This window comes from Sorghum bicolor, chromosome 7 (genome assembly GCF_000003195.3).
Source record: "Sorghum bicolor cultivar BTx623 chromosome 7, Sorghum_bicolor_NCBIv3, whole genome shotgun sequence".
In the NCBI taxonomy this organism is placed as follows: domain Eukaryota; kingdom Viridiplantae; phylum Streptophyta; class Magnoliopsida; order Poales; family Poaceae; genus Sorghum; species Sorghum bicolor.
The window spans coordinates 6,692,647-6,703,669 of NC_012876.2; the positions used below are offsets into that span (position 1 = coordinate 6,692,647).

Consider the following 11,023-nt stretch of genomic DNA (forward strand, 5'->3'; position numbering starts at 1 on the left):
CATGAAACATTAAATATAGACGAAAATAAAAACTAGTTACACAGTTTAGCTGTAAATCACGAGACGAATCTTTTGATCCTAGTTAGTCCATGATTAAATAATATTTGTCACAAACAAACGAAAGTGCTACAGTACCGAAAACTTTTCACTTTTCGGAACTAAACAAGGCCTAGCTAGCATTTAGCATGCACAGTAGCAACACATTATTACACCCACCTGCAGGTTGCTGCAGATGAGCAGGCCCAGCTCATGCGTGTGGACGGGGCAGGCGATGCAACGTCCAATCACCGAAACGCCCACCCGCCCAGACATCACTCCCTCCTCCGCTTGCTGGACACCCACCCACCCAGACATCACTCCCACCCTCCGCTCGCTGGACACGACCGTGTCATTCTCTCCTCCGCTCCCTGCACTTTTCGACCTCCTCGATCCGTCGCACCTGCTTGCCGTCGCCGCGACGCCGTCTTCGTCGTCTCAACACCATCGTCTCAACACCAGCCACCACGCCTAGGTCTCTTTCGCTACCGTTGATGCCAGGCAAGCGCACGACGACGACGAGGACCAAGGAAGCTACCCCGTAGCCTACCTACGGCCGATGAACGCCACCCATGCCCAGCAGGTTGTCGGCAATCCGAGGTGTGCCACGGAGAAGACGACTCACCGACGGCGCGGCACATCTCCTGTTGGTAAGCACGCGAGCACATGCACAGTGTGATCGGCGCTGCCGCCATCTCCGACTCGAAGTTGCGCGACCTCGTGCTCGCCTTGTAAGGTTGGCTGCTCTTGCCCACCACCTGTTTCCTCAAATGTGTACAGATTCATGTTGTGTTACTCTTCTGTGGATACTCGATAAACAAATTGTCTAGAATTTCTACGAAAAGCAGCGGGCACCGATCAATTTGCTGATTAGGACACTACATCATGCCATGAAGTCAGAATTTGTTTAGGCTTAACCAAAATAAAATGATCATTTTCAAACGGTCTGTAGACTACATTTTTTCTTGTCTAAATCTGTGGTATTGTGAAGCTAGCATGTAGCAATGTTGCTGCACAAAAATAATTCAGACTTATACTGCCCTTCTCATATACGAGTTTCAGACTGTCACACGAGTTGCAGCGAATGAAAACCAAGTCTTAAACAAATTTATTTGAATGTTGGGCCATTATTCGTTGAAAATTATTTTTTTGACAAGTTAATGTAAAGTGTAGGGATCCAGGATCATGAAGCTTGGCTTGCCATAGACTTTATTTTATTCTGAAATCTCTGTTTCTGTTGCCATCAGTTTTTTGGTTTATGAAATTCTTCCTATTCTTTGCCTATAACAAATCACCTGTTAGCCGATAATAAATCACCGCATCTACACACTAAAAACATTGTGGATCAGATCTTGATCACTTGTTAGTCTCTGAATTATTAAAAATTATTGAAGATAATTCAGCTAAGCAGTCTTTAGTACTCCTTCATCAAGGTATTTCAGAGATTGTGTGTCACAATCTCTAAGGTAGGATGAGCTTTTGTTCGGAAGGAATTAATAGAGAACAGCAGCATGTGCTTGCCTGCTTTTGAAACAGACTTGTAGGAAGAACGACTTCTGAAACTCGATAAGAGGTTTAGAACCTGGTGCTAGCATGCTTACAGTTGTTCAGTATATTTTCTCTTTGTCCTTTTATTCATGGCACAAACAAAACTGATTTAGTATAATAAGAGGACCGAATAAAGAGAGGATGCTAGAATTGGATTTCACTGTAGACAGAACTTAGTATAATAAGATTCACTGTGTTTTACACTCTTTTTTTAACTGAATGATAGAGCTCCTTGATATAGATTGTCATTTTTGTTGTGTGAATCTCTGAACCAATGCACCAGCTGCTACAAAACACCTGCATGGATCATGTAGGTGTGAATTTTGATCCGGTGCTGCTTTGCTAGAATTAACAAGGCACAAGGGCAGACTATCCCTAATGCTGGTGTGTATTTGTCTCAACCGGTGTTCTCCCATGGTCAGTTGTATGTTGCGCTATCTAGAGCCACGGCCAGATCGAACATTAAGATCCTTGCCATCCCATCCAGTGATAAGAATGATAAGAAAAAGAAGACAAAAGTAAATGGTACATTCACAAAGAATATTGTCTACAAGGAGGTCCTCACTTGATGACAAGGTATTGTCTTATGTTTTGCACAACTTTTGTATTTTTACATTTCTGTCCTTTGGTACTGACATTTGTCGTATACATCTGAATGTTAGGTAATAATAGAGGAGATCGCAAAGAAATGAGAGACAAGTAGTTATGACTTGCTGATATGTTACTGATTGGATGTAAAAATTATATATAACTGTAACATGTTTTTAAAGGCTTATGTAATATTATATTGATGTTTAACTATCACCGTTGAAATATAGGTTCTTACATTATAGATAATTGAAGTTGATGTTTTAGTTGCACATTTAAAATTAGAGTTAACTATCTATCTTTCTAAAACACCCTCATACATATGTTATTGTGGTATTTTGTATTCCCGTTGCAACGCACGGTTATTTACCTAGTATATAATGAAATTTTGGACTCAAGCATTATTTCCACAATTTCTAGAGGGTGCATTTGCACCCCCTAACTACACATGTAGCTTCACGCCCTGCCAAAGCCGAACTATATAAGCTACGCGACGACATGAAAATACTTTAAACCAGACAATCCAAGGTAGTAAGTAGAGTCTCCTAAAATGGATTAATCATGTTATGTGTGATCTAAATGTAACATCTCAAAAATTCACATTCAAAAATCACTCGCATTAAAAATTATTTTCAAAATATATTTCAAAAACTATAAAATAATTTGAGCTCTATAGTATCTCCATCTAATCCATCCATATTTTTCGCGCACAAATAACAGCAAGTACCAGCAAGCTTACATGCAAGAAAACATAGCAGTGCACCTACACGAATATATATCTCATGCATGCATACAGGATGAGCATGCACCGTCCATTTGCATGCACCTGCATGCAAGGACACGGTGATTAGGCACCGTCCATTTGCATGCATCGTGCATGCAAATTAGGCACCGACCATGCGCTACAGTAGTAATTCTAATGGCACGAAGCTGAGCACCAGAGGCATAACCTCACTCCTCTGGCCTATAAAAAGCCAGCCTCGGGTGCTCACTCTCACCACCCGAGAAACACGTTCACTCACTTGCTCACTCGCTCTCACTTCGCGTATACCGTATACGGCCATACGCACAAGGCGAGCTCGACTGTCGTCGCAAGACGAGGTGAGCAGCTCATGAGCATCTCCTTGCTCTTCTCTGTCTTTCTGTAGTATTTTTCTATATTTTTCCTTGTATTTGTCTGTACCGATTCACTGCCAAGAACTCTACGAATAGAATCACGACATACAGAAGAGCTCTCATGACCCGTGCTAATTTCTCTCTAACCATACATGCGTGGGCCATAAGCATTAACTTCACCAAATAGTACATGCATGCATGCACTACCAGCCAAACAAATGCCCACGTGAAGCATTTATTCCTTAATCATCGTTAGCCTTTTTCGTATGATTAAAGTCCGACCATTTCACAAATACCATATGCTAACTCTGATTTTAATAATTCTTTTTCCTAAATTCATCTAAAATCATGATCTACCTCTCATATTAATTTCATAATTTTTGGAGCTTATTTGAATTTATATGATTATTTATTTGTGCGTGTTGTCTGTGTCGTTCGTCGCGTATTTTAGCTGACGGAGTGAACGAGCCCGAAAACGAGAACGTTGGAGACGAGTACCGCGAGTTTGACGCCGAGGACCCGGACTGTCAACACGTGTTTGCTGAGGACGCCGACGGAGGCAAGTCCAACCGATCCCCTTTGATGCATATTGATCCTATTTTTAAACACAACCCGTAGAAGCCGTTTTAAATATTGCATGTACGATATATGTACGAAGTATTTTCGCTGCTTAGTTAAAACCTGTTGAATAGCCATCCTTGAATTGATATTACTCGGTAATTGTCTTGTTCGAACCTAGAAACAAATAATATGCTATGACAAAAATATTATTATTTAGTATGCTTAGGACTTGTTACTCATAGTATGCTTAGGACTTGTTACTCATCCTGGATACTCATCGCTATATTTTTCAAATATAATGATTTTAAAAGTAAAAGGTGTGAGTGGTGAAAATATATTGTGGGTATTGTGAAAGGGTTAATGAACAAGTTATAGATGTGATTACTATGGACATGAGGCGGATGGGATCTCTTTTGGGGATGCCTTGGTGTTGTGGCTTATACCTTGCGAGGTTAAGCGTGAAGATATTCGCCTTGTCTCGATTAAGGACTGAGTTGATGATTCATCTTGCCTAACTCATTTATCGTACGACCACTCGCCTTGCATGGGAAAAGCTTAGTCTAAATCCCTCTAGTTAGTATGGCAATCACCTGGAGGCAGGTGTGCAACGGGACACTAAGTGATGTATGTGAAATTGTGGAAATGTATGAAAAGAGCTTTGTGAATTATTGTGGTATCATGAGATGTGGCCTTAGTGTTCCCGTGGTGAGCGCCATTACTTAGCTATGGAGGGTAATGGCTTTGATGGATCTGTGCTTGCACGACGGTGTAAGTTATGGTATCCTACTTGTGGGAAAAGTGTACAACCTCTGCAGAGTGTAAATCTATCTGGATAGCCGTGTCCGCGGTCTCGGACAGGTTATGGTTTGGTTTCAACAACTAGATGGGTTGGTATGAGTGAAAACATGTGAGAGTGTGATTTTGGAAACAAATGGTTGACTGCCATTGTGTTGTGAGAACAAGGGTTCAACAACACTTAAAATTGTGATCAAACCCCCATTTTTAGAAATACTATCATATGTGGAAAAAGAGGTCTTTTACAACAGTATTTGTGAAATGAAACCTTGCATGTGTAAAAAGATAGCTTTATGCAAATAAAACTAAGCCTCATCCTTGATTTATCCATATGCATATATATTGTTAACCCCTTCCGTAGGGTAAGGTTGGATTTGCTGAGTACTTTGTACTCACCCTTGCTTTATTAAACAGAGAAAGATCCGGACTTCGATCCCGAAGTGGCGTTCGAGTAAGGTCGTGTCTGCACCCAACTAAGCCTGTGGCATTGGGACTTGTCAGATGTTCGATGGCGATATCGTTTGTTTCTGGGTCCTTTGGACCTATGTTGTATTTTGGTGTCTTATTTTGCTACATTTTCGAGCAACGTGTGTCTACTTCATACTCCCGGTGAAATCTAGGCGGGCTCTGTCGCCTTCCATGTCATTCCACCACGTTGGCATCCACACCCGCCTGGCTTCTCTATAAACAGCAGGAAGCTATACAAGTTTCCATATTTTAATCATTTATTATATAGGAAAAGCTCTGTTTATTCAACACAAAACTAACAAGGCAGTGCCAACGCCACACCCTCTGTTGGATGAGCAGTCCCAACACCCTATCCCTGATGACGCCCAGCAGCAACACTAATTTGATACATAATCCTACAGCCAGCTCAGTTCTGCATAAAAGCAACCGGCTCACAGAAAAGGCTAAAAGAAACAGCTGAAAAAGACACTTTGCAAATTTCCTAAGAATAAGCCCAGGGAATCCCCGGGCAAAACAGTCACAAAATCTCAGGACGTCGATTTCTTTGCGCAGCAGTTTGAGAGGCACATCAGCAAGGCAAAAGATGGAAGCTATCAAGGCTCTAATCGAGGTGGGAACCAAGCAACAAGTGGTCTAGCTAGGTCTTATCTTTTCCTTTTCTTTTCTTCTGGTTCCAAAAAAACCCAGTATTTTGTTAAAAGGGGAAGTTCAGCTAATGGTCACTATTATGCTTAGCATCAGTGCAAGGACTAAATAGCTGGATTAGCATAAACCTACCTAAAATTGGCAATTCTGTACTACAAGTGGTCAAGTGTGGCCAAGTGCATACAAGAAGGAAGATAGGACTGTGGTACAGACAGCAAGTTGTGTGTGCAAGGAGCCAAGCAAGAGATACTTTTTGTTGAAGTCTCTAAAGAATTTCAGCGCAATTTGGGCGATAATTTGCAAATTCTTATAATCAAAGTGATCAAACAGGCCCTAGGGCTTAGGTTCTTGCTGATCTGAGCTTACTCCATGTAGCAAGTGTTACGAAGAAGAGATGACAGACAGGTAGGCATGGTGATCCAAACAGCCTGCTAAAGGCCCAGTGTTAAAATTACAGAATTGGTAAGTAATCCACGAGACAAATTTATTAAACACATGTTCTGAATTTTCTTGCACAAAGCCACCCAATTAATCAGAACTTCAGAAGTTATGTTTTCAAACAATCCAACTCTTCTATGCACTGTGATATCAACTCTTCTATACGTAACCTGCATAGATAACTACAAAGCATGATACTTACCTAGTCACCTGCTCCCAGGAAAATAAAAACTAAACAATGTATGCATGACAGCAAAATCAACACTACCGTCGTCATCGATGGACCAAATCTATTGTATATCATGATGAAGCATACATGCAAATTAATTTAACTACCCAATTAAACAACGCACACTAGAACGAAACAAAGTCACAGATTAAATGCAAACAAGGACAGCTCCAAAATTAAATAACATTGCTAGCAAATATGCATGTAATTGGTAGGTCAAACTCCTAAACGATTGTTAGCTAGGTCATATCGGCCGTCCGCCACACCCACACACGTTCGTTCCTGGCTCACTTCTGAAATTTTTGTTCCTTCCTAATCCAAAGCAGTATGCACAATAAATTTTGGTTCCTTCCCAATCAGCTAGAGTAGCAGGATGTCGTAGGGGTCTAGTCTCACCTGTGCCACGACAGTGTGCGAGCGTGTGGGGAAGAGCTTGGTGATGCAGGTGGTGTTGAAGCCGTGCTCAGAGCGGATCAGACTCAGGCAACCGGGTGTCGAGGTCGCAGCGACAGCTCCAAGATCTACAAGAAACAAAATGTGAGAAGAGATGACCAAGAGACCCGAAACCGTAGCAGATCGAGAAGCTTCTGTGAAGGATATGTTAGAGGTGGACTGACCGACGATAACGACGGTGATGGAGCGAAGCGGAGCCGGGTGCGCTGTCCAGGGAAGTCACGGCGGCGGAGGTGGCGGAGGCGGGTTCCCGTTGGCACGACTGGATCTCGGGGCGGAGGCGGCGGCCGGATGCCGAGGCGGAGGCGGTCGGATGCCGAGGCAGAGGCGGAGGCGGCGGCCGACTGCTGTGGCGGCGGCGGCGGCAGCGTCGAGCGGAGGAAGAAGCCTCGCGACCTCGCGAGCAGAGACGCGAGCGCTCGGGAAACCTTCCCGGTCGAATGGATCGTGTATTTCTTCCTCGTGGAAATCGCTGGGAAACGGGCTGCAATTCTCGTCTTGGTGGGCTGCCAAAGGGTGCACGATTTTGGCCCAGGGAAGACTGGCACGGGAGAGGCTGGCCCAGAAAAAAGGCCGGGATCCTCCCGGGGAAGTGGGGCTGCCAAAGGAGGCCTAAAGCAATCCACTCCCCTAGTCCTAGAGCTCCACCCTCCAAGCAACCAATCATTGCCGGAGACGAAGCCGGGGCTCGGGGAACATGGACCACGGAAGCGAGGTGGCAAGGCCGACGACGACGGTGGAGTCCACCGACGTCGCCATGGCCGGCGCGGTCCAGGGAGGCCTGCAGGCACACATGAGCGCCAGCACCTTCCACGGCCATCTCGGCGCTGCCGCCTCTCCTCGCCGCGCCAGCTTCGAACCAACCGCAGCGTTCGCGCGCCATGTCCGCGCCGGCGGCGCTGGACGCGGCGAGGTGCCTGTCGCCGTGTTGTTCCACCGTGAACCCGCACCCGGCGGCGAGGTGTTTGTCGGTCAGCTAACCGACGGCGTCTTCGCGCAGCAGACTGTCCCGGGGCACCGGGCGCGCCGCCGGCGGAATGGTGGCCGAGCACCTGCGTCGTCGTCTCCTCCCGTTCGCCGGAATCGGTGTCTCCTCCTTGGCTGTCAATGGGCTCGCCGCCGCCGGCCCGAGCTCGCCGGCAGTTGCGTTTCACCTCTTCGTGATGCTTTTGGGCGGTCTGTTTCTGATTATTCTGCACGTGCTTCGTGTGTAGTCACCTTGTCCGATGATGAGTGCAGTGAAGCAGCCAAAACATGGATGTGATACGATTATGAGAGCTACGCTTAGATTTGATGGGGGAATAATCCAGGATATGTGATGTGTAGGGGTTCTGGATCTGAAGTCGTTGCTTCGTTCTGTTTTCTCGTGTTCAGTGTGCTGACCGGCCGGGGTCAGGTCATTTGTCGTGTCAAAATCTACCAGTGAGCGAAGAACATGGTCTTTGTATTATCATTCTGTTAACTTTGGTGTTTGTTTACTTTTTAAATACAATATCGAGTATATATAAAGCCAATATGGGCACATTATAAAAAGAGTAACAACATCTATAACATAAAATGAGTATATTACGAAAATATATTATATGATATATCTAATGGTACTAATTTGGTGTCATAAATTTTGACTAGTTTTTTTTTAAAAAAAAAATTCAGTCAGAACTTAAAATTTTTGACTTAAACAGCTCTATGAATCTATTTAGTCAGAGAGATAGAGGAGTATCTCCATTCGCTGGCAATTCAGATTCCAATAGAGATGCTCAAGGTATCGACGAAAGAAAAAGGACTGAATGTGGTCCATCTCCTTTCTTTCTTTTTCTGCGTATATAAGTTCTTTGTTATTTGTCTGTTTTCATGGTTTATTAAATTTCTAATGCATCGGAAGTTACTAATAGAGAAAAAGTAACCTTGAGATTCTCCGTTCCTTTACCTAGTTGATGAAGAATGTTTATTGTTTATCTTGCATTAAATTCGCAAATTGATAGATGTCGACAAATAAGTCACCTTGTGAATGGCCTCCTAAATCCAGAAATCAGTCAACAGACAACGTACTAGTTCCCTCAAACCGGTTACTGACAGGTGCTGTCGGGGCAGAGACCCTTTAGCACCGGTTCGTATTTACGAACCGGTGCTAAAGGAGTCCCTTTAGCACCGGCCAGAGCCACGGTCCGAGGCAAACCCTTTAGCACCGGTTTTTGTTACAAACCGGTGCTAAAGGGTAACCCTTTAGCACCGGTTTTTGCCCTGAACCGGTGCTAAAGTTCCGGTTTATAGGCCGGCTCCCTCCTCCCCTCTGCCCATTTGAAACCGAGAGCACCATTGTTGTTCTTAGAGCTTCTTCTTGCTTGTTCTTCATTTGTTCTTCATCTCCAACGTCCATCGTTGATCTTTTTCGACTCCGTCATCGTCTCTTCGTGCTTGGAGGTGACTAACTTTTGTCTTTCTTGTCTTTTCATGTTGTTTTTGGATTGTGATGTTCGCATTATTTTTAGCTCAAATCCACGTTGTTATTTTGAATCATTCACATGAATTAGTATCCATATATATATATATATCGTATTTAATGGTTGACCTAGTATTAATGTAGTTTGCAAGAATGAATTATAGTATATTTTTATGATCTTAGAAAGTAGGATAGTTCAAATTAATTGGTTTGTTAATATCACTTGATTTATTTTTATTACTACATATAATGTCCATTGTATCATACATGTTTACTAGTAAATGTAGAATTTATAATTGTTTAAAAATTGAGTATGGATAGTAGATGGCAACCGTGACCGGGTCTTCGGTCTCTCAACGGGTTCAAAAGCGATACCGTCCGGAACTCCCTCTCATTACTTGTGGCAAGTGTGGGCAGAAGATTTTGATGGAGTACAAAGTGTCGAAAGAGGGAGTAAACAAGAGTCGTATATTCTACAAGTGTCCAGATCGTAATGTGAGTTATTTCCAGACATTTGCTTATATATGTGCATATTTTTTTAAATGATATTAATTAAACTTTTGATTCTCTCTTTTAATTTCAGTGGGACGGTACCGGCGGATGTACAGGTTGGTACTGGGAGGAAGAATACATTGAACACATTAAGAAATCTTTTGCACAGGTGGTTGAGGATGAAGGTGGTGAGGCAGTGAGCCGACGAAAGGAGTTTAATGATGTTGATCAAGCGAATGATCTATCTATTATAGTTGGGATCGGACGCGAACTAATTATGTTGCTTAAGTGCATTTTAGTTTTGGTTTTTTTAGTGCTAGTTGCGATTGTATTTGTTGTAGCCAAGCTTTCCTAAATTAATCAACTATGTATCTTAGACATGTTGTGCAATAAGATGAGAAACTATATGTGTGCATTTTTTCATAATATATATGTTATATTTAATGCAGATGGTAACACGTAATTGGATGTATAATGCCGATCGGCGCTTCGAAGAGTTCATTAATGGCGTGCACTATTTCTTAAGTGTGGCCGAGTCAAATAAGAGGGACAGTTTCATGTGCTGTCCATGTGCCGTGTGCAAGAATTTGACGGAATATTCTAACTCAAGAACTCTTCATTCACACTTATTAAAGTCAGGTTTCGTACCAAACTACATTTGTTGGACCAAACATGGAGAAAGCGGGATTATAATGGATGAAGGTGAAGAAGAAGAAGAAGAAGAAGAATTGGACCATGCCAATATTATTGCTCAGTACGGTGGCTTCAATGATGTTGCAATGGGGGGAGATAATGAAGAAGAGGTGGCGGCAGAAGATGATCGGGGCGATGATGCTTTTGGTGATGCCATCCGTGATGCACAAAGAGAATGTGAAAGTGATAAAGAGAAAGCCAAGTTCGAGCGCATGCTAGAGGACCACAGGAAATCGCTATATCCCACCGCTGAAGAGGGGCAAAAAAAGCTGGGTACCACACTAGAATTGCTGCAATGGAAGGCAAAGAATGGTACATCTGACAAGGCATTTGGACAGTTATTGAAGATCATAAAAAAGATGCTTCTGAAAGGCAACGAATTGCCCACCACTACGTATGAAGCAAAACAGGTTGTCTGTCCTTTGGAATTAGAAATCTAGAAGATACACGCATGTCCTAATAACTGCATCCTCTACTGTGGGGAGGAATACGAGAATTTGGATGCATGTCCAGTATGTAAG

At 43.2% G+C, this 11,023-nt stretch overlaps 2 long non-coding RNA genes across 3 annotated transcripts; one reads left to right on the forward strand and one right to left on the reverse strand.

Annotated features, from left to right (window-relative positions):
• On the forward strand, positions 355-2,332 carry LOC110436931. The gene is made up of 2 exons (XR_002454862.1): positions 355-2,160; positions 2,247-2,332. It is a non-coding gene; the product is annotated as an uncharacterized LOC110436931 (long non-coding RNA).
• LOC110437124 lies at positions 6,167-7,468 on the reverse strand. Of its 2 annotated transcripts, none has more exons than XR_002455246.1 (3): positions 7,042-7,468; positions 6,821-6,945; positions 6,167-6,185 (listed from the first exon to the last, which is right to left on the reverse strand). It is a non-coding gene; the product is annotated as an uncharacterized LOC110437124 (long non-coding RNA). The 2 variants fall into 2 exon arrangements; XR_002455245.1 differs by lacking the exon at positions 6,167-6,185 and adding an exon at positions 6,221-6,736.